Source organism: Callospermophilus lateralis, chromosome 18, assembly GCF_048772815.1.
Source record: "Callospermophilus lateralis isolate mCalLat2 chromosome 18, mCalLat2.hap1, whole genome shotgun sequence".
In the NCBI taxonomy this organism is placed as follows: Eukaryota; Metazoa; Chordata; class Mammalia; order Rodentia; family Sciuridae; genus Callospermophilus; species Callospermophilus lateralis.
The window spans coordinates 18,383,533-18,407,924 of record NC_135322.1 but is presented as its reverse complement, the minus strand read 5'-3'; the positions used below and the strand labels follow the sequence as shown (position 1 = coordinate 18,407,924).

Here is a 24,392-nt window from a genome sequence, read left to right as displayed (position 1 = left end):
TGTTATTACGTGGTGCTGAAGATCGACCCCAGTGCCTCATGCGTGCTAGGTGAGCACCCTACCAGTGAGCCACAACCCCAGCCCCTATTTATTTATTTTTATGTAGTGCTGAGAATCAAACCCAGTGCCTCACACGTGCTAGGCAAATGCTCTACCACTGAGCCACAACCCCAGCCCAACTTTTTAGATTTAACTACAAAATGTTAAAGCATTCTTACCTCATTTGCTGACCCTTCATGTGGCATGCATGGTGCCAGTCTGATGCCAGTCTGATGTTTCATAGTAGATAATTTGTTTGTTTTTTTTTTTCCTCTGGATACAGCATTATCCTTTGTGTTTATGCATTTTATAATGACTTTTCTGAATATGGCCTTTTTGTTTGACCCAATATTGTGCTAGATAGGCTTTTTGATTTATTAACTAGTTAATTGGTTTGTTTTGGGGTTTTGGTGCTAGAGATTGAACCCAGGGACTTGCTCATTCTAAGCACACTATCACTAAGTTATATTCCTTGAACCTCCTTTTGATTTAAAGACCTTTAAAGATTTGTGTTGCTGGTATTACAGGTGTGCACCACTGTACCCAGCTTCTTTTATTTTCACTCCAGTTTATTTATTTATTTTTTAATACCAGTCTCCCCTTTCATTAAAACTCCCTCTTTACTCAGGTACAAGAGCTCTCAGGTCAACCCTTTGTTCTCTGTTTTTGTTTTTTGTTTTTTTTTTTTTTCTTCCTTATGCTATTATTTATCTTTTTTTTTTTTTTTTTTAAAGAGAGAGAGAGAGAGAGAGAATTTTTAAATATTTATTTTTTAGTTTTCGGCGGACACAACATCTTTGTTTGTATGTGGTGCTGAGGATCGAACCCGGGCCACATGCATGCCAGGCAAGCGCACTACCGCTTGAGCCACATCCCCAGCCCGCTATTATTTATCTTGATCTCTTTCCTGTAGTAGAAGCTGAGGGTTGTTGGTTGTCTGTCATAAGGCAGAAACTGGGCACGGTGGTACATGCTGCAATCCCAGTGACTCAGGAAGCTGAGACAGAAGGATCTCAAGTTCAAAGCTAGCATGGAAAATTTAGCAAAAAACCTGCCTCTAAATAAAATACAAAAAGAACTGGGGATGGAGAACTCAGTAGTAGAGCACCTCTGAATTCAATTCCTAGTACAATTAAAAAAAAAAAAAAAAAAGGCAGGGCTAGGGCTGTAGCTCAGTGGCAGAACACTTGCCTGGCATGAATGAGGCACTGTGTTTGATCTTCAGCACCACATAAAAATAAATAAAATAAAGGTATTGTGTCCATCTACTACTAGTACTACACATACACACACACACACACACACACACACACACACACATACACACACATATATATGGGAAAAAAAACGCACAAAATTGCCTTGGAGCTCTACTACGTGACCAGAATTTTATCAACTGGCAATATTTTCTTTAAAGTGATGGTCTGTACTCTGGAGATCCCTGAATTCCAGGTTTTGTTCTAGGTCTCACAGATCTCACAGATATCTATAGAAAAACAAAAAACAAAACCTCCTTTTACTTGTTTGTCTTTCATAGAAATATGTTACCTAATGATAAATCACTTTTTTTTTTTTTTTTTGTCTTCACACCAGGGACTGAACCCATGTGTGCTTTACAACTGAGCCACATCCCCAGACCTTTTATTATTTTTTATTTTGAGACAGGGTCTCTCTAAGTTGTAGAGGCTAGCCTCTGACTTGTGATCCTCCCGCCTTAGCCTCCAAGTTGCTGGAATTACAGGTGTGCGCCATCATGCCTGGATATTTTAAATCACTCTGACTACAGCAGTGAGCTAGGATTTTTCACTACTTCTTGTGGCAGATATTGATTAGTTTTCCCACTTTCAAATTGCTTTCCCTCCTTCCCTCTACCATGCCTGCCTCCAAAGAGTTTGAAGCCTTTCTGAGGACCAGGCACGTGGTCCCCCCTATACAATAGCACCCCATGGGCGTAGGCCAGAGAGCAGTACCCTGCACTCTGCTGGGTGTCATCAGACTTCCAACTGCTTTTTTCAGACTAGAATGTAAATCCCTGCCAAATTCTATTGATAAACGTCATTTTACTTATTTATTGATATTTTAATACAATTTTAAAGGGAAAGTAATATTTGTGCTTGGTTTACCATCTTGAAACAAAAAATCTGTGTTTCTACCCTAGTTTGGAGCACTTTCAACTCTTGCCTTAACCACTATAATAAATTCCTTATTGGTCTCCTCCCTCCATTTCTACATTTCATTTCTCTGCTGTGGCCAGAATGAACTTTTGGGAACACAAATTCTGTCAGATTATATCACATTAGAGACAAGGCCTCTAATAGGGGAAGCCTCAAGAGATTGTATCCCCCTGAAAATGGTGTCCTTGTACCTGTGACCTGATGTGAATGTGATCGTGGTGTGAAACAGACCTCTGAGACCCACGAGAGCCAGTGCCTGAGCAGGAATTCCTCTCTCCAAGACCACAGTGTTGGTGTAGGCCTCTGAGTCACAGATCTAAAAATAATCCACAGGACTGTGAGCTAAGCAGAGTGGCTGCACACCTCTGATTCTGTGGCTGGCCTGTGGTCAGCATCAGGGAATCCCCATGTCCAGCCCAACTACTGCTCCTTCTTAAGGTCTTTGTGTGTGTGTGTGTGTGTGTGTGTTTTACTGGGGATTGAACCCAGGGGCACTCTACCCTCTGTGCTATGTATGTCCCCAGCCCTTTATTGGTTTTTATTTTGAGACCAGGTCTGGCTAAATTGCCCCAGGCTGGCCTTAAACTTGCGATTCTCCTGCCTCAGCCTACCAAATTGCTGGGATTACAGGCATGCAACACCGCAACTGGCTCTAAATCCTCTGACAGAGAAGCGAAGCCAGGCCAGCCCGCAGCTGACTCTTCTCATTGGAGGTGTCCTTGGATCAGATACCTCTCTGAGTCTGACTTCCAGACTATCACTGGGCTTGCTCTGCTGCTTTGTCACTAGATCAGAACTCATGCTTAAAACACACCTACCTAGTAGGTGGACCAGCTTACTTTTCTCCTTCCAGCTGTGACTTGGTTTCAGTTTGGAAACCCTGGAGTCTTCAGAGCCCCATTGAGCTGAGATCTGAGGTGGCCCACTGTGTTGGTGTCTTTCTCCAGGACAGTCAGTAAGCAGCAATTTTGCAGGGTGCAGTGCTGCATGCCTTTAATTCCAGAGACTCAGAAGACGGAGGCAGGAGGATCACAAGTTCAAGGACAGCCTCAACAACCTAGGGAGACCCTGTCTCAAAAAAACAACAACAAGGGGCTGGGGATGTGGCTCAAGTGGTAGCGCGCTCGCCTGGCATGCGTGCGGCCCAGGTTCGATCCTCAGCACCACATACAGACAAAGTTGTTGTGTCCGCCAAATACTAAAAAATAAATATTAAAATTCTCTCTCCCTCTCTCTCACTCTTTCTTTAAAAACAACAACAACAACAACAACAACAACAAAAACATAAAACAACAACAACAACAACAACAAACAAACAAAGAAACAAACAAAAAAAAAGAAGTGGGGAGTGGGGATGAAGGAGCTTTAGACATGCCTTACTGTTATATTATCCCAACTTGAACTTGCCTTGTTCTCACCTAACTTAGAAGGGGACTTAGAAGCAAATACTAGTGAGCACAAGTAATATCTGTCACAACCAAACTACCAGAAAGGACAGCCATTACAGACCTGGCAGTGATAAACCCACTATTTGGAGGAATTCTGACAATATGCCAACAATCGCTGGCTTAAGCCCCAGGGTGCCTTCCTGAGCAAGGTAACATCTTTTCCCATTTGATCCCTCTCTACTCTGCCATACATGGACCAGATGGAAAGAGAAGATTAAAACTCTTAGGAGTCAGAGGCAGTGGCACACACCTGTAATCCCAGCGGTTTGGGAGGTTGAGGCAGGAGGATTGCAAATTCAAAGCCAGTCTCTGCAACTTAGGGAGGCCCTAAGCAATTCAGTGATACCCTATCTCTAAATACAATATGAAAAGGGGCTGTGGATGTGGCACAGTGGTTATGCTTCCCTGGGTTCAATCCCTGGTACCAAAAAAAAAAAAAAAGAAAGAAAGAAAGAAACTCTTAGGAAATTAGTACTAAATGGTAACTTCCTTAATCTCATAAAGGATAGCTATACTAAACTTAGAGCTAACATTACCTGTAATGATGAGATATAGAATTATTTGCCCTTTTTATTGAGAGCAACTCAAACATATCATTTATTACCACTTATACTCAACATTGTATTGTTAAGCTTAGCCGATTGCAATGAGGCATGAAAAACAGACAAGGATTGGGAAAAAGAGAGAACTGATGACCTGAGTATGTGCAAGATCCAAACTTATCTACCAACTTCTTCTATTAAGTGCATTATCAAACTATACAAAAGTCATGGGGCGTGGTGGTGTACACCTTGATCCTAGATACACAGAAGGCTGAGACAAGAGGATTCCAAGTTTGAGGCCAGCCTGGACAATATAGGGAGACTGTCTCAAAATAAAATTTTTAAAAAGGACTGATGGGTGGTCTCCATATTTGGGGTGGGATGCCTAGGGATTGAACCCAAGGACGCTTAACCACCAAGCCAAATCCCTAACCCTTTTTGAAAAAAAAAAATTTTTTTTTGGTAGTTATAGATGAATAGAGTGTCTTTATTTTATTTGTTTATATTTATGTGATACTAAGGATCCGAACCCAGTGCCTCACACATGCTAGGCAAGTGCTCTGCCACTGAGCTACGGCTTTAGTCCCCTAACTCTTTTTATTTTTTATTTTGAGATGGGCTCTCACTAAATTGTCTAGGGCCTAAGTTGCTGAGGTTGACCTTGAACTTGCAATCCTCCTGCCTCAGCCGCCTGAGCAGCTGGGATGGGATTACAGACGTGTGCCACCGTGCCCCGATTCAGCAATGTTTTGTGGTAGTGAAATTGTTGTAGTTAACAGCCAAATTTTAGTTTGTAAATATTCCCAGATATTTCTAGTAACTTGACTGAAAAACATTATTTGGTTCTGCTCAGCTTTGCCCCTGTGGGGGAAGTGTGAGTGCTCGGCCATTATATAGGTTCTAGTTAAGGTTAGGCCCCGCCTTGCCCAGTGGTGTGAGGTGACTAGGGGTCCAGGTTCACAGATGTGCTGATTTCCACTTGCTGAGTGAGTGAGGAGGAGAGATAATGCCTGTCTCCACTCACCATCCACACTCTGCTATGGGACCTGGTTGGGACACCTGGTTCCCACACTCCACACAGGAGGCCCGCAGCTCTCTGCTGAAGGGGAGTCTGTTGGGCGTGGTTCTGCCATCCAGTACCTACATCAAATATGAGCTGGGTGTCCTAGGCCTCCTTGGGAAGAAGTCAGGGCTATGTGACCAATCCCCCCAGATTGCAGCTAGTCACATTCCACCAGCAACCCAGCCAGTAGAAGCTTTCCTGTCCTGCTTGCTAGCAATTGAAGATTCAATTGAGTTATACAGACTGCCTGTAGGAGGAACTACCATATGGAAAGATAAGTGGGACCAGGGTGTAGCTCAGTGGACTTGCCTAGGATTTGCAAAGTCCTGGGTTCAATCCCTAGTACTGCAAGACAAGAAAAAAACAAAATATAAAATAATAATAATGTTTTAAAAACCTTCCTGATTGGTGCATATAGCAACCACATTAGAATTGGGTTTTGAGGACACTGGCACTATGTGTGGAAGGAATGAAGACTCAACCCCTTAAGTCCTCCTTTTCACTGGGCCTAGAGAGAACTGATAAGCTTCAGGGTGGCAGTCTGCAAGTTACTCCCAGGCATCAGGACTGTTGCCAAGGGCAGCCATTCTGATGGCCACCGTGCCCTTTTTGTTAGGGCTAATAAATCCCCTCTTGTTTCAGTGACAAGCAGTTGGGGTTATTACATTTTGATAACCAAAAAAGAAAGTCCACCCACACCCAGGGAAGGAGACAGAGTTCTTGATTCTTTGACCAGATGTACCCAAGATCTCTGATGCCCCTCAGCCTTGGAACCTTGATGTGTTTATGAATCTAAGGGGATGCTTTTAAGTTTAATTGCTCAGAATTCCAAAAAGTGCTCACCCTGAGCTCTTTACAAGGCCATGGACTCTGCAAACTATCCTCTAAAAAATCTAGGGAGACACATTTGGCAGAGCTAAAGGCATAGGGCAGGCCTTCCAAGCTGGGGAGGTACCTGTGTTGAGGTCCAAGCACCACAGAGTCTTGGCTCTGTTGGCTGTGGGATGGACAGACTGGCGCTGTCCTTGTTTTTCAGGATAGTTTGACCTCAAGGCCACAGCCCCTGTGGCTCCACCAACACCAGAACTCTGCCTGGGTTCTCTCCCCAAGACTCCATTCCTTTTCTGTTATTTTGTTTGTTTGTTTGTTTGTTTTTGTTTTTAAAATTTAAAGTGGGATTGAACCCAGGGGTTATCTACTGTTAGGAGACAGACAGATGAGGGCAGTGGTTCAGAGATTAATTCTATAAAATGGGCCCACTGTGCTGACCCCCACATGCTTTCTTTTCCAAGAAGCAGTTTGCCTGCAGACCTGCCTGACCTTAGTGGACAGGATATGTCACATACCTCAGCAAACTACCTGTTCACTGCAGGAGAAATGCAGCCCAAAATAATGTTGATAAGAGGAAACCAAGTGGGCTGGGGTTGTAGCTCAGTGGTAGAGTGCCTAGCAGATGTGAGGCATTGGGTTCAATTCTCAGCACCATGTATAAGTAAATAAAAAATAAAGGTCCATTGACAACTAAAAAATTAAAAAAAAAAAAAAAAAAAAAAAAAAAAAGGAACCCAAGTTACCCTGAAGAAGGAGACTTTTATGACCAGATCCTGAAACTCTGGGAGATAAGGATAGTTCTTCCTAATCATAAAATCTGTAAGAATGTGTGGTTAAGAATCCAATTAGAGGGGTGGGGTTATGACTAAGTGGTAGAGTGCTTGCCTAGCATGTGTAAAGCACTGGGTTTGATTCTTAGCACCACATAAAAAAATAAATAAATAGCTGGGTGCAGTGGCACATGCCTGTAATCCCAGCAGCTCAGGAGGCTGAGACAGGAGGATCACAAGTTCAAAGCCAGCCTCAGCAAAGGTGAAGCACCAAGCAACTCAGTGAGACCATGTCTCTAAATAAAATACAACAGGGCCGGGGATATATTTTATATATATTTGTTTGTTTATTTGTTTATTTATTTATTTTTTAGTTTTGGGTGGACACAATATCTTTATTTTATTTTTATGTGGTGTTGAGGATTGAACCCAGTGCCTTGCACATGCCAGGCGAGCATGCTACCACTTGAGCCACATCCCCAGCCCCACAAAAATATATTTTTAAAAAATAAAGAATCCAATTAGAACTGGTCTGCATGGGCCAAGGTGACCTAGAGTTGCCATGACAATGAGGATTTGAAAGTGTGACGTCACCCTACTGTCAGTCAAAAGTAAAGAGGTAACTCTCTGGAAACTTCTCTGGGATCCCCAGTAAAACAGGAGTATAGGAGAAGTACATTGTCCTTCTCTTCTCTGAGTTGACTCACTTTATCTCTTGAGAGTGTCCGCTTTCCCTTTTCCCTATTTCTTCAATAAACTCAATCCTGTTACTCTGAATGACATGTTTGAAATCTTTCTGACTTGATTGCAAGAATAGAGGTTTGAAGAGGGGGTGTCTTCACGTTGCCTCAGTTCTAGAAGGCCCTAGCTCCAAAACACTACCACTGTGCTATATCCCCAGTCCTTTTTATTTATTATGTTGAGACAGGGTCCCACTAAATTGCTGAGGCTGGCCTCAAACTTGTAATCCTCCTGCCTTGACTTCCAGATCACTGGGATTATAGGTGTGGAACATTGATCCCGGCGGCTCATTGTCTGTTTATAAACCTTGATCCCCTGGCAATCTGTGGGACCTGAAAATCTCTCTGCCACCATGCAGACCTTTAGAATTTGTGACAGGCATAGCCTCCCAATGGTCCCTGGTTCCTCCAGCAGCTCTCCCTCTCCCCACATATATCTGCTTCACCCAGCCTTGGGGAGTCCCACAGCAGCTTCTTCGGCTTTATCTTAGTCCCTCCCCCCACCCCCCAGCCCCTTTGTTACTCAGGGCTTTGGAGACAAAGGGAAATCAAGGAAGTGGTACTAGGTCTCCTGTCCTGGCTTCAGGGCTGGAACTTGGATTCCTGGGGTCCAGCACATCCATCAGGGATCTCCTAGGCTCCTGGATAGCTCTAACCCCTCAGGACAATGAAAGGCAATCTGGTATCATAGAGGTAGGGATGAGACAAAAGAAGATGTCTGCCTGGCTAGGACCTTTTGACCACAGCACAGTGGATTCCAGCCAGTGGGGGTGGAGCAGAAAGAGAACAACAAGATGCTCAGATAGTCACACACAGGAGAAAGCAGGCAAAAGAGGCAACTTGGTCGGGGATGCAGTCTGAAGACTGGGGAAGAAGTTTCCCCCTGGGCACATGACCCAAGCTGCCCTCATCCCTGTTCTTGCCACAACACACCGCCTAAGCTTCTGGCCTGGCTTGCCCCAGCCTCTCTCCATACCCAGCAGCCAGTTGCTCTCTGCCTGGAATGTCTAGCCAGCCCTCTCCAGACTAGTTCCCAAATCCTGTGGACACTGGAATGCAGCTACCCTTCCCGTGGCTCATAACCCATCTCGCAGTTTTCACATCCTGCCCAATAAGATAAAGTAGAAAAGTTCCTCTCTCCAGATTCAACTCCACTGTTCCCCACCCCCACCAAGAACTTGGCTGTGAACACCCCTTCCCTAAAGTCTCTTCTTTCAGATGTTCCCACTAAAACCAACATGTAAGAGCCCAGCGTAGAAATCCTGGCTCTTACTGCCTTGAAAAGTACACAAGCCAACAGTAATAACTTTGGCTGCTTCGAAAATCAGTTCTGTAATCCCTCAGGAGCCCCTGGAAGCGGGATGTTCTGATTCCACAGACTTTTTGACACTAGGAATGTGAAAACTTCATAAAAACCAGCTGTAGAAAATCTGCTCTGTCTCAGCAAGAAGGGTCAACTCCTGCCAAGGTCAAGGTGCATCTCTGTGGTACATCTCACTAACACAGGTCTGGTTTATTCTGGTCCTTGAGTCACTGAGGAGCTCTTGAAGTCTTCTACTCATTTATCACAGGCAAAAGCCTCAGAGACTCTCAGTCCTTCCATGGGATCTGATTCTACTTGTGACCAGCTGGTAAGGGGGCCAGATGGATTCAGAGAGAAACCATGTTCCCTGGCCTTGACCTTCTTTGCCTCCTAAATGGTGAATTGAGGCTGTTGGTCTGGTGGTCTCTGAGGCTCTATCCTTGTGCATGTGTCGAGGCTTCAGAACATAGACCTCTCTGCAGAGCCAGAGGATGGAAGCCTCTGTCCCTGAAGACGCATGGGTTTCAGGAGGACCTGGCCCTTATCTCTGTGGGTTTCACCCTTTTTTCTCAGAACTTTGGTACAACGCAACTTAGAATAAAGAGGTGTTAGTTTCATAGGTGATTTCTTTTCTTTCTTTCTTTTTTTTTTTTTTTTTTTTTTTTTTACTGGGGGGCCTAACTACTGAGCCACATCCCCAGCCCTTTTTCATATTTTTAAGAGACGAGTCTCTCTGAGTTGCTTAGGGCCTCACTAAGTTGTTGATGCAGGCTTTGAATTTGTGATCCTCCTGCCTCAACCTCCCAAACCACTGGGGGTTACAGGTGTGTGCCACTGTGCCTGATGGGTGTATTTTTTTCCCTTGTCTTTCCATATGTGTTTTATTTTTTAAATATTTTTTAGTTGTAGTTGACACAATACCTTTATTTTATTCATTTATTTTTATGTGATGCTGAGGGTTGAACCCAGGGCCTCATACGTGCTAGGCAAGTGCTCTACTGCTGAGCCACAGCCCCAGCCCCAATATATATATATTTAATTTATTTTTTTTTTTGTTTGTTTTAGGTGGACACAATATCTTTATTTATTTTTATGTGGTGCTGAGGATAGAACCCAGTGCCTCGCGCATACCAGGCCAGCACGCTATCACTTGAGTCACATCCCCAGCCCCACATGTGTGTATTTGATGAATGAAAATAATTCTAACCTGAGGAGAAGAGTTTTAACATCTGCAGGTAGACTCACATAGCAGACTCAACATGTCTATAATATATAAAATGTTCTCAGGTAAGCTTGAGAGGTCTGAGACAGGCTGGTGCTTGGCACACCACAAAGGTCACCAAGGGGTTCCAAGTTTGGCAGTGTTCATGCTGAACTTAAAAATGCGTGTGTGGCTTTTACTTGAGATTTTCCTGGTTCTGGATGGAAGCCTATAGGAAGAGACCTAAATGGTACAGGCATAACAGTTTCCAGCATATTATTCTGGGACCATGAGCTTTGGAGTGAAGTGAGCAGCAGCAATTGGGGAGATGGGTCAGAGCCCGCCATATGGGAAAATGGCTACTTTAAAGTTTCAATAGGGGACTGTGAGTATAGCTCAATGGCAGAGTGCATGCCTCAACCTTTGGAGTCACTGAGACTTCAGGCATGCACCACTGTGCCTGGCTCAAAAAAATTTTTTTTTTAAGAGACAAGAGTTGTGCTATGTTACCGAGGCTGATTCTGAACTCTACTAGGCTCGAGCAATTCTCCTGCCTTAGACTCCTGAGTAGCTGGGGCTACAGGTACACAAACTTTTTTTTTTTTTAAAAAAATACTTATTCTTAAGTTTTAGGTGGACACAATATTTTTATTTTACATTTATGTGGTGCTGAGGATCGAACCCAGTGCCTCATACATGCTAGGTGAGCACTCTACCACTGAGCCACAACCCCAGCCCTTACAAACTTTTTTTTGGATATATGTCCATGAACTAAAACTTTGAGGCTCCTAAGTCTAAATCAGGATCATCTTCTGCCTAAATAATCAAAATAGCTTCCTAATAGATTTCTGCATCTACTTTTTGTGAGTGTGTGTGGGGGGGATAAAATATACATAACATGAAATTCACCTTTTAAGTGCACAATTCTGTGGCATTTAAATACATTCATGAAGTTGTATAACTACCACCATCCTCAGAACTTTTTCATCTTCTCCAACTGAAACTGTACCCAATGAACACTAACTCTCCATCCCTACCCCAACCCTATTCACTACCATTCTACTTTTTCTGGTACTGGAGATTGAACTGAGGGGCACTCGACCATTGAGCCACATCCTCAGACCTATTTTGTATTTTATTTAGAGACAGGGTCTTATTGAGTTGCTTAGCACCTGGCTTTTGCTGATACTGGCTTCAAACTTGCAATCCTCCTCCCTCAGCCTCCTGAGCAACTGGGATTACAGGCCTGTGCCATAGTGCTGGGCTCTACTTTCTGTCTCTATGATTTGGCTACTCTAGGTACTCATATAAGTGGACTCAGAATGCTGAGTTCTGACTGGCTTTGTCACTTAGTATAATGTCTTCAAGATTCATCCATTTGGCATGTGGCAGAATTTTCTTCCTTTTTAAGGCCAAATGATATTCTGTTACACACACGCACACACGCGCGCACACACACACACACACACACACACACATCTGACGTTTTGTTTATCCACTCGTCCTTGGCTGAACATTATTACTTGTGTCTTTTGGTTATTATAAAGCTTCTATGAACAGGATTGTAGAAATCTGATCCACTTATTTTTTGTGATGTTGGGGATTTAACTCAGGCCCTCATACATGGTAGGCAAGGTGCACTAAGCTGCACCCCCATTTCCATACACCGACTCTTGCCTCCCCTTCCCAGTCCTCCACACTACAGCCAGAGTAATCTCTTTAAAGTCATAAAGGTGGTCAAATCGTCCCTTGCTTAAAACTCATTAGGTATGCAATGTTCTCAGGTAAGGCCTAACTTCTCCTGATCATATTCCTTGTTTGTTGAATACAAAGCAGTTTGAAAACACCTGCTGTTTCTTCTGCTGTAATGCCCTGTTCTTCTTCCCCAGTTTTTTATTTTTGTTTTTTCCTTTTCCTCTTTAGGATTTCAGCTCCTACTCTTTTCCTGGGGGAATACCCTGATCGCCCTCCTCCACTAGGTCAGGGTACTCTTTCCCTCCCCTCTTCCACTTTCCCCTCCTACCACTTGTCACAATTGGCACTATAGTATCACCGGGATCTGTGACAGCTGCATTCTGTTTCTACCAATAGAGAATGAACCTATGAGGCTAAGAGTATTATCCGATTCCGGCAGTGACTAGTGACTGGCATCTACAGCTCAATACTTAAGTCATCAATTTCAATAATAAATCCATAAGGACGCAACCGTCCTCTCCCGCACCGGGGCTAAGCCATAGTGGAGAATCAGAGCGATCCTACGGCTCTGGTTGCCAGTCCTCAACCCTTTCCCAAGCCGTCCCATTGGGACGTCCTCGATCTGCAGAAAAGACGCTCAGGGACACCCCCGCCCCGCTTGCGCTAGGGGAGGGTCGGCTCCAGCCGCGGGATCCGCAGCCACCCCGGCGTCCGCCTGGGGCGGGGGCGGGGCTGGCTCTAACGTCACTTCCGGTGTACACAGCCGGTCCGGGCGGTGTGCTGGGGGTCGGAGCCCGTCGCAGGTGAGGAGCTGGCGCGAGCTGGCGCGGGCGGGCGCAGGCAGGCGGGGTCGGACGGTGGGCGGTGGGTTATGGGACGTAGTCGGGACTGGTGACTGGACGAGCTCGCGGGGCGCCGCTCCGCTCGGGACCGCAGGGCTCGGGCCCTTGGGCGCCCACCCCTTGCCCGCCCGCTGTGGAGGACGCCGGGCTCTGCGGGCGCTGGCCGAGCGGACGGAAGCCTGGAGGGGCCTCCTGGCGCGTGCCTGGGACTGGGGGCGCAGCCGAGACCCGGAGGACGCGGGACTGGAGGGGAGGAACGGCGCCGGCCAGGCGAGGGAGGGGGACATTCCCTCGGGGCCCGGGAGGTCAGGCTGGCGCTGGTACCCGCTCCCGGAAGCTCGCGGAGCAGTCCGCGAAAGGACAGCGGCCTGTGGGCAGCAGGCGGCCGGGGTCCACTGGGGCTGGTGGGGGACGCGGCCCTCACGCCGCCCCGCGGCTGCCTGACCGGCGGTGCGCACCTTCCCAGTCGTGCCGGGCAGCTGAGGAACGTGATTTTCCGGCCCTGCTGAGCCTGTTGGCGCAGTGGGGCCAGGGGAGGGTCCGCGGGGACCCGGGAGGGCCGGGGTTGAAGATGAAGAACCCACGCCCGTGGGGAGCGCAGGGTCAGGGGTGTGTCTTCCTGCTTCGCGCGGTGCGAGGAAAGAAGCGTGGCTGGTTGGCATGATAAGAATTTTGTTTATACTTCTTACAAAATTTGTCAGAGAATCACTGGGCTTGGAGAGCCCAAATTTGAAAGTAGCTTCTTTCTGCCCCTCATTCCTATTATAAGAGGAATTTATTCTTCTCGCCTTTGTAAAACACTCAAGACATTACAAAAAGTGTTAAGGGAGGAAATGAGAGACATCCACCAACCCATCATTCAGTGACAACGACAGCTATCATTTTAGTGATATCAGTAAATACAGATATATGATGTCACTTTTTTATGGGCTTCGTAGTACACCATTATATGCTATAATTTAACCAAACCCTACTGATGAACATTTATTTATTTTTGGCACAGGGAATTGAACCCTGGGAAGCTCTACCACTGTGTTTCATCCCAGCCCCAACCCCCACCCCATCCCCTTTTTTTTGAGACAGGTGTTTCTCCATGTTGCTTAGGGCTTGCTAAGTGGCTAAGGTTGGCCTGGAACTTGCTGGGATTACAGGCATGCACCGCAGGGCCTGGCCTGATGAATATTTAGATTATTTCCATTTTGCCATAAAATGATTTTGCCAAAAGGATTTGTCTGATTATTGTCTTGGGATAAATTCACAACGGGGGTGTAAAGGTAACATTCATTAAAAAATAAATACTATTTTTTTTCTTTCATATATTTAGAAAATTCTTCCCTATTCCAATGTTTCAAAAAAATTCCATCCACCTTTGCTTCTCATCGTTTTATTTACTTTTAGTTATTTAATCTACTTAGAACTTATTTTTGGTATAAGATATAAAATAGTTTCTGAATAGCTAGTCAATTGTTGCAGTTTTATTGAATAAGCTGTAACTGTTTTTTGTTAAGTTTTAGGTTTAAAGTTCTAAGTATGTATTTATAAAGGTCTACTTACAGATTTTTGTGTATGATCAGATATTTTCACGTGCCTTAAAAAATGCCACAATTGTTTTTTTTCAGTGTTGTTTTTTTTTTAAATAATTTTCCTTTACAATCCAAGGAGTATTTCATGTTTGAGATTTTTTAAATGAACATTTTTTTAAAAAATATTTATTCTTAAGTTTTAGGTGGATACAATATCTTTATTTTACATTTATGTAGTGCTGAGGATCAGACCCAGTGCCTCATGCATGCTAGGTGAGCACTGTACCACTGAGCCACAATCCCAACCCCTAAAATGTACATTTTAAGTCTGTTTAAAGTCCTTTGTCCATTTCTCAATTGAATTATTTGTTGTTTTGTTCTTGAGTTGTAAATAATCATTACTTATTCTGGATAGTAGCCTCTCATTAGATAAATAATTTTTTAAAAATGCACATTTTAAAGGCGAAAGTTTATTTTATTGCTGTTTCATTTACTTTCTTACTGACAAGATAACAAACTCCATATGAAGAGTTCAGGTTTGTTGTGGCAACTTTTCAGTCTGGCATTTGAGATTCTAATCTTCCTCTATTTTTGCACATGAATACGTAGGTTAGATTGGAGACCAAGATAGAAAAGTTCTCAGATTCCCTTGGCAAGCCTAGATTTTTCAATCTAAAATTATCTCTGGATTTTTGGAAGACAGCATACTTTAAGCATCCTTAAAACAATAAATAAGTTGCATATGATTCTGCAAAATTTTTTACTAAATGTTTATTCTTTTGATAATCTTAAGCCTAATATACCAGGAACTGTATGCCCAGTGGATCTTCTAAACCTCTAGGAAAATAGTTGAATCTGAGCAGCAGGGTGAAGTATCACGTGAATTGAGTGTCCACTCTCTCTCTTTCCCTCCTGTGAATTTGTCTTTGGTGGAAGATGATGACCTTTCTACGTGGACAAAGCATGTTAGTTTGATTAAGAAATTGCTTTGTTTTGGAGTTACAGAAAAGCAGGCTGCCACTTTTCTCTTAGAACCTGAAGTGTTAGGAGTTGAGCTTCAAATGCGTCTTTGTTTCTGTTGAAACTGTCCTCTTGAGGGTCCCTTAATTGATAGATGCAATGGCCGCTGCTTACTCATTTCCTTTGACTGTTAATATTGGCGTGATGAGCCATTCTTTTTTTCATGAACCAGCCTGGCTCCTAGTCGGCCTTTTCCAAAAAGGTTGTGGTCATTTTCTTAAATTTGTGTGACTGTGCCTTATCACTTGTTTTTGCTGCTCTATTTCCTACATCTGCCTGGGGACTGTTTTTGAGGCTTAGCTTTATACTACTTTCCCCACCTCCCCATATATGCTCCTTTCCCACATATCCTGTATGTGACTTCTACATAGAGAACCATCTTGCTCCCCACCTCTGCGTCCACTTGCTGACCCCCATCTCAGACTTTTCTGCAGGTTAATCTTTCATTTTCCTGTCTTCTCAACATGTTTCTAAAGCCATACTTTCTCCAGGTGTTGGAGCCCTTCATCATTTCTCAAGGTGGTTCTTACTAGCTGATATATCATGTCTTATCTTCTTTTTTGATACAGGTTGCATTTGCCATTTGTGTTCTGTTTATCTTAATTTAGACTTTGTACCTTTTTTCTAAGGGACTCGAGATATAATCTGGTCCCGCGCTGGATAGAAAGAGGAGAACCAGTGAATTTAGTTAGCTCCCATTAATGAAGTACTTACAGTATGGGCCAGTCACTTCACTGTAGGATCAGAATCCAGAGCTGAAAGGTACAGCCTGGGCAAGAAAGTCAAATAAACCGTTGCCAGAAAATATCCCAAGTATATAGAAGGGGAGACACTGAAAAAGTTCTGCCAGGTTTCAGGGATCTTGCCTATCTTGTTCACTGCGTTTATCTCTAGGGCCTAGAACACAGTGTTCTGGAAATGATAAGGTATTTGCTGAATGAATGAATGATCATCTGAAAATAAAATCAAAACAATACAAATCAACTACCTATAGAAAGATACAAGGCCAAAAGACATTTTGCAAGTGTAGTTTAGAGAATTTCAGAGAAAACTTTAAATTCAACCAAACTGACCCAGCTATAACCCCAGGAAGGCATGATTGGAATGTGTTTGTAGTCAGAAAGCTCAAACTTAATTTTGTAGCCTCAGAAGAAAGATGTGTGTTTCTAGGGGAGGGTTCAGATGATGTTTGTGGAAATTGGGGTGGATAGTGTGTCTGTAACACTACCTGGGAGCCCTGACCAGAGAAGCTTAATGCAGTCTTCTGTAGAACCTCTCCAGTACCGAATGGATGAGTGTGTCCATGTTGATGCCTCTAGCTGGAAGTGTCTTTTCTCTTGCTTAGTTTATGTCCTCCTGATACCCTCTGATTAGAACTGGGTTTCGAGAATGTTGAGAGCTCTGTATCCATATGCTTGGGTCAGATCCTGATCTTGGCATGCTGTCTAATCTCTTGGGTTTCCTATGGGTAGAATAAAGATAATAGTAGCACCTTTCCCTTAGTGCCATGAGGGCTTTGAACACACTGCCTGGTAGCTACCTGGTAAGTGTTCAACAAGGGTTAGCTCTTTGGGTATTTATAAACTTAGTAACTGACTTTCTGGCTAATATGTCACTCATCTTTGAGCTAACAAAGGCTAAATCAGACCCCTTGAAGCTGCTTGGTTTTGGGTGCACAGATAACTGATAACCATACAGTGAGAAGTGATGACAGGCTTTTCCCAGACTGCTCGCACAGAGAATCCAGCCTGCAATTTTCAGGGGAGACTTCCTGGAGAAGGCTGTTCTTGAATAGAATACTGTGGGAAAAAGCTAATCCTTCCTGGGTGTGGTCATACACCTGTAATCCTGGTTATTCAGGAGGTTGAAGATCACAAGTTTGAGGCCAACCTCCAGGACTTAGTGAGACTCTGTCTCAAAATAAAAAAGGGGGGCTGGGGATATAGCTCAGCAGAGTGCTTGCTTCACATGCACAAAGCCCTGGGTTTAATCTCCAGCAACACACACACACACACACACAAAGTGGGGGGTGAGAGATGAGTATGTAACTCCTTGGTTCAATTCTCAGTACTGCCCACCCCCCACGTGCAAAAAAAAAAAAAAAAAAAAAAACCTGAGTCTAGCACCATTGAAGGGGAGGACATTTAGGTAGGACCATGACATGGATAAAGAGGTAGCAGTGAGCAGGCATAATGTATGTGAAGAATAAAATATATCTAACTTACTGAGCACTAGCAATACTTCAGGTGCTAAGCCAAGCCTTAGGCTCTGTGATAACCAGATCAGGTGTTAAGTGCTTTGTGTGCATTACCTCATTTAGTCTTTACAACGACCCTGTGAGACAGGTACTTACTGTTATAGAAATGCCATGTTGAATGTCACCTGAGAGGTCTCTGTTTCTTCAGCCTGCATGCTGCTGCAGGGCTAACTAACTCTTGATGTCTTTTGAACATTGAAAAGCTTTGTGATCTGGTTCTGATGAAGTCCAAAGCTCACAAAGATCCTGTGACTTCATGAAACCATCTTTGGTTAATATGTATAAATAATGCATTTCTTAGAATTTAGTTAAAGCAGCATACGTGCAGATATGGAATGAGCTCAGAGAAATATCGTTAATGAGAAGAGCAAGGGGCAGAAAGATGTGCACATGTGCCCATGGTGTAAATAAATAAAGAAGAAATATATAGAAAACACATGAAACTGATTTCTAAGAGCAGAAAAAATTTCTGGAATGATAGAAAAGAAGTGATTGCCTTTGGGGTGAGGCGTCAGAAAACCAGCCTGTTAGCCTGTTGAAATTACCTTCCTTTTTCTTACATACCATTTTGTATGGTATAGATTTTGTATATATATATATATATATATATATATATATATATATATATATATATATAATTACATTTATTTATTTTTTTAAGTTGTAGACACTACCCTTACTTATTTATTTTTTTGAGGTACTGAGGATCGAACCCAGGGCCTTGCACGTCCTAGGTGAGCGCTCTACCACTGAGCCACAATCCCAGTCCTGTATATTGTTTTGATTTCAAAATTTAAGTGGGCATGAGGCACACTCCTATAATCCCAGCTATTTGGGAGGCTAAAGAAGAAAGATACTAAGTGTAAGGCCAGCCTTGACAAGTTAGTGAGACCCTGTCTCAAAAAAAAAAAAAAAAAAAAAGGCTGAGGTAGACATTCCTGGGTTTAATCCTCAGTACCAAAGACCAAAACAAAGAATGAACAAAAAAAATTACTAAATTAAAACATACATGAATGTGATGTATACTTACATAGGGAGGGGGCAAAAAAGCAAATACAGCCAAATGCTTTTGAGTTCAAGTTTTGCTTCTACCACTTAACTAGTCACTAACTTTGAGTCACAAAACTTCTTGTCTCCATTTACTCCATTTCAAAATGAGGGAGGTAACATTACCTATCTCCTGAGGTTAGAGTGAGGTTTTAATGAGTTTATATTTGTAAAGACTTTAGACTGCTTGTGGCGGGAATGTTTTTGTTGCTATGGCTGTGGACTGTACTACAATAAATGTGATGATGTGTTCAGTCTCCTTCTGTCATTCTTATAGTTCATTTGGAGAGAAAGACAATACAGAGTTACTGACAGGCAGTGATAGTAGAGGGTGCAGAGGATCAGGAAAAGTTCTGTGATGACTTAGGTGGCCTAAGCATGATGGTCATCAGAACTATGAATCTTAAATATGGGTAACTTCAGGAAAAAGTCAAACAAAGGGGAAAGGATACAAAGTGTCTTGTTCTAAGGCCCAGATAGCTTGAGGCAAAAGGATCAGAAACAAAAAAAGCTGAAGAGAAACTAGGATATGTTGTGGGATGGCAGGTCAGTCATCATTATATGTCAGTTTTTCCTGAGTGTATATAAGATGATGTGATTTATTGATGGCATCTTAGACCATTAGTGTGGAGGTTCTACTTTGATCTTTTTGGGTGATGGGGAGGAGCTGTCCTAGGGATTGAATCCTTTACTTTGATTTTTGAAATGACTGTGAGATGTTCTTGTATAATTTATTTAATAAACCCCTTAATGCAGGACATGTGAGTTACTTCCTGGTTGATGCTTATAGACAGACTGACAGTGGGTGTTCTTGACTCTCCCTCTACCGTGAATCTACGCCCTCACCTCAGGATCAAACCCAGTACCTTGTGCATATCAGGCAAGCACTCTACCATGGAGCTACATCTCCAGCCCTTACTATGAGTGTATTTCTAATTTAAGATTCATTCCTAGATATAAAATTGCTCTCTTTAAAAAAAAAAACAAAAAAACTTTTGACTGTGTCTGGGCCACTGGCAGTAAATACATTTTCAAATTGGCAGTTGTAAAGATTCATTTTTAAATTAAAGGTGATTTAGTGAGAGGGCAATTATAGCCAGAGAATGAGAATATCTGAGTCTTCCCCCACTCCACTCCCTGGTCCCAGAGGTGGATATAAACACATGAGAATAGAGGCAGAAGAAAGTTGGCTTGGCTTCCAGACCTAGGTGCCCCAGGTTCTGGTGACTTAGGCAGCGAGAGGCCAAAGTGGGCCTTTTTGTCAACTCACAAGGACTTGTGCTGTCCCTGGGTCCAAAATAGGAAAGAATGCACTATATCCTTATATTTAAGTAACTTTGTCATGTACTTTGTATTTCAAGGTGACTGATCTCCCTTTTCAGCTATGTCTGCCTCTTTAGCTATCTGTCAGTTATCTTCTTCTTCAGCTATGGCATATGTTGTATTTTTCTCTGAAGGAGGAGGGACCGGTAGGCAGGGAAATGGGAGGAGCCATGACCTTTTTCTCTGGAGCACACTGGGCATCCTCACTTTTTCAGTTTGTTGCCTGGACTTTGTGAGTTGGGAGCTGCAGGAAAGTAAGTTCTATTTCTGGAAGCTGTAACTGTGGTATGGCAGGATGGGGGTGTTTTGTAGTAGTTCAGAATGAAAAATTATAGTGGAAGACAAAGTGTTACCCTCTGACTAATCCATAGCCTCTTTGTAAAGAGGGTGGTAGGTTCCACTTACTGAAACTCAAGGTGTGCCAAGTGCTGTGCTTTATGAATTTAATCCTCACCATAGTACTGAAGAAACTGAAGCACAAGAATCCAAGTGACTTAACCGGGTGGCACATGCCTGTAATCTCAGCTACTCCGGAGACTGAGGCAGGAAGATTACAAGTTGGAGGCTAACATGGACAACTTAGTGAGACCCTGTCTTAAAATAAAATGAAAAGGGCTGGGGATGAAATTTGATGGTAGAGAACTTGTCTCCCCTTGTGAGGCCCTGGGTCTGTACCTATTATGGGGTGGGGGGGACTACTGGTTTTTTTCCAAGTGACTTCCTTAAGGTCATAAAGTTAACAAGCGCCACTCATTAAGCTGATAATTACTGAGAGTAGGAATTCCCATCTAGGTCAGTGTGATTCCTAATCCATACTGGTAAACTACTGCACTTCATCAGTGCCATATTTCTATGAAGTTTCTTCTTTGTATTGGAGCATCTTACTGAAAAGAGAGGGGCCTGAACAGTTCCCTATTTTTTTCTCATTAGATTATAAACTGTACCACTGCATCCCTGATGCCTGGAGTAGTACTGTGCACATAGTAGGACCTCAGTAAATGCTTGAGGTGTGTGAAGGCTCATGGTGTGGATAACTGGCAGAGCTGGAAGATTAGACTGGAGGTTAACCACTGGGGGCCTGCTTTCTGAAGCTGCCTTCCTTGTCTGGTAGGTGAATATGAGGAGGCCTCTAGCATTTCCACTTTTCTAAAGGTTTGGCCTGCTGAAATGTTTGTGGAGAAAAACAGGCTCCCTAGTTGTGACTCTGGCTTGCTGGTCTTTTTGATAAATGAGAGGGCTTTCTGTATGTGTACAATTGGAGCCAGTGTTCCCAGTTCGGAGAAGGAAGCCACTATCATTCTCCATTGATAAAACTGTTGTTGATTACCTTACATTTTCAGAAATGGTCTTGAATCTGGAATTTATCAAAATTTATATAATTCCTCTCCATAATAAAAAATAATTTCCAACATAGTTTGATTTGCTTCTCTGTAAATTTCTGGAGAAGTATTTGTTTTCCCCTTTGAGGTTAATTTTGAATAGGTCACACAATGCTATTTTGAATAGGTCACACAATGTTAAGAATGAGTAGTGGTATTGAATTTTGTTTTCTTAAGTAACTTTTATTTTATTATTTTAAAAATTTATTTATTTTACGTAGAATACATTTTGGTATTTAATACACAAAGGGAGCACAACTTCTCATTGATTGCTCCGGCTGTACATGGTTCAGACTCATTCCACTAGTGTAATCATACATGTATATAGGGTAATAATATCTGTCTCTTTCTATTATCTCTCTTTTTTTTTAAGAATTTTTTAATATTTATTTTTTAGTTTTTCGGCAGACACAACATCTTTGTTTGTATGTGGTGCTGAGGATCGAACCCGGGCCGCACACATGCCAGGCGAGTGCGCTACCACTTGAGCCACATCCCCAGCCCAAGCCTACAGTACCCGGTATTCCTAGGCGGTCTCCCATCCAAGTACTAACCAGGCCCGACCCTGTCTACTATCTCTTAAGTAACTTTCTAATGGATGCAATTAGTTTTTACTAGACCAACTTTCTTTTTTTGGGGGGTACTGGGAATTGAATCTGGGGGCACTCGACCACTGAGCCACATCCCTATCCCTGTTTTTTATTTTATTAGAGACAGGGTTCTCACTGAGTTGCTTAGTATCTCACTAAATCACTGAGGCTTGCTTTGAACTCACGATCCTCCTGCCTCAGCCTCCCTAGTCCCTAGTATTACAGGCGTGCACAGCCGCACCTGCTTAGACCACGTTTCTTTTACAAGTTTGAAAAGTTCTTATAGATGTGATATTGTGAAATTCCTATTTGGTTTTCTTCCCTGTTTCCTGGCATTACAACTCCTAAAATAATAATACTTGAAACCTCCAAAGTAATAAATATTTGGGGCTTCAGGATGGAGACTGATGGACTGAAAATCAAGGCAGCATCATAGAGTTGGAACTTCAGCCCATTAGGCAATCTCTGGCAAGGGGAGAAGAACTGAAAGTTGAATTGATCACCAGTTGCCAGTGATTTAATCAGTCATGCTTACGTAATGAAACCTTCTTGAAAACCTGACAGAACAGGGTTCAGAGAGCTTATGGATAGTTAAACTGGTGAAGGCTCATCATGGAGGATGGGTGCCCAGAGAATGCTCTGCATATTTTCATATGTGTACTTTTTACAAGAACAAGATATTTTGGTAAGTATTATCCAGTTGGTTTCATGAATTCTGTGAGCCATTCCGGCAAACTCATGGAATTCAAGGAAAGGGTTGAAGGAATCCTGATTTAAATTGTGTTGATGAAAAAATAAAACAACCAGAAGTTTCAATTGGTATCAGAAGCCTGGGACAGTGAAGTGACAGAGCCTTTAACCTATGGGATCTGATGTTATCTCCAGACAAATGTGTCAGAGTTGAGTTAGAGAAAACCCTGCTGGTGTCCTCAGGAGAATCTATAGAATTGCTTGCTTACTTGATGTGTTGGGACAACAACCCCACCCCCCCACCCCCCACCCCCCCCACCCCCACCCCCCCACCCCCCCACCCCCCCACACCCCCCACCCCCCTACACCCCCCACCCCCCTACCCCCACACACCCCCACCCCCACCCCCCCATCCCACCCCCCATCCCCTGATTTTGGTGTCAGAAGCCTGTTGTGAGAGAGGAGTAACTGAGGTAGGTGGTTAGCCTTGTATTCTCAGATTAGATAACTGGGCTTTTTTGTTGTTGTTGTTATCACACTGTAACAAAAATAAACTACAGGTTTTTAATGTATGGAGATTGTTGTTGCATTTTTAAAAACTGGATCTGAAAAAATTAACATCAGTACCTTGTAATTAAAGAAAAGTAACTTATTCTCACCCCAGTTTACACTTGATTTTCCATTAGCACAATTTGTTTGGGTGAATTTGATAGAAAAAATGTTAATGGTTTAAGATCATTTTAGTTTAAGGATAAAAACTTCATTTTAGGGGCTGAGGCTGTAGCTCAGTGGTTAAGGTGCTTGCCTCGATGTGTGAGGTACTGGGTTCAATCCTCAGCACCACATAAAATAAATAAAGATACTGTGTGTTCATCTACAACTAAATAAACATTAAAAAAAAAAAAAAAACACCTAATTTTACCACAGCAAACATTATCAGAAATTCAAGAGCCAACTTTGTTCATTCTTTGGTGATATGTAATGGTTTGTGTATGTGTTTGTGTGTGTGTGTGTGTGTGTGTGTGTGTAGACAAAACTTTTTTCTTTTCAAGGATTCACTCTTTTTTTTCTCCTTTTGAAGATTTTTGTTTAACAAAAATTCTTTTGGTTTATTCTTTTGTTTCTTTAATAAAAATACTCTAAAGGTTCTAATATTACTAGTTTTATTTTTTTTTTTTATGGCAACAGTAAGTTTTTGAAAGTTAATTTTTTTTTTCTTTTTAGTACTGGGAATTGGATTCAGGAACACTATACCACTGAGGTACTTCCCCAGCCCTTTTAACTTAATTTAATTTATATGTTTATTTAATTTGGTACTGGGGATGGAACCTAGGGGTACTTTACCACTGAGCTATATCCCCAGCCTTTTTTTAAATTTTCAAACAGGGTCTTACTAAGTTGCCCCAGCTGGCCTCAAACTTGAGAGCCTCCTTTCTTAGCCTCCCAAGGAGCTGGGATTCAGGTTGTGGGTCACTGTGCTGGTTCTGAAAATTAGTTTTTAAACTTCATAAAAAAATTAAGCATCAGTCTTAAAGTACAGAATACAGTAAGTCATTTTATTATCAGAAAATTAGATTGGTAGCTCTAGGTCTGTTCTCAATAGGACAGACTTTTTTTTTCATTGAATGTTAATTCTGTGTCAAGTTGAATGTGTGGTAATTACCACCCATTTCGTTTACTTTTCTACTTATGTAATGGCTTTAAAAAATAAACAAGAGCTGGGGTTGTAGCTAAGCGGTATAGCGCTTGCCTTGCAAGCATGAAATACTGGGTTCAATCCTTAGCACCACATAAAAAAATAAAGATATTGTGTCCATCTACAACTAAAAAAAATTTTAAAAAAATAAACAAAACCCTCAATTTAAACAAAATTAAACCTATTCCTCATCTGTATGACCATTTAACATATTTGGCC

The 24,392-nt window shown here is 42.6% G+C and overlaps 1 protein-coding gene across 2 annotated transcripts in view; it reads left to right on the top strand.

Moving 5' to 3' along the window:
• The first annotated feature begins 12,548 nt into the window (after positions 1–12,548).
• The window catches only part of Garre1 (granule associated Rac and RHOG effector 1), a 91,144-nt gene continuing 79,300 nt past the window's right edge, over positions 12,549–24,392 (top strand). The window contains exon 1 of one of the 2 annotated variants that reach the window (XM_076837621.2): positions 12,549–12,609. The gene's annotated coding sequence lies outside the window, so the exon portion shown is untranslated. The remainder of the gene's footprint in view (positions 12,610–24,392) is intronic. The other variant, XM_076837616.2, reaches the window with a different exon arrangement.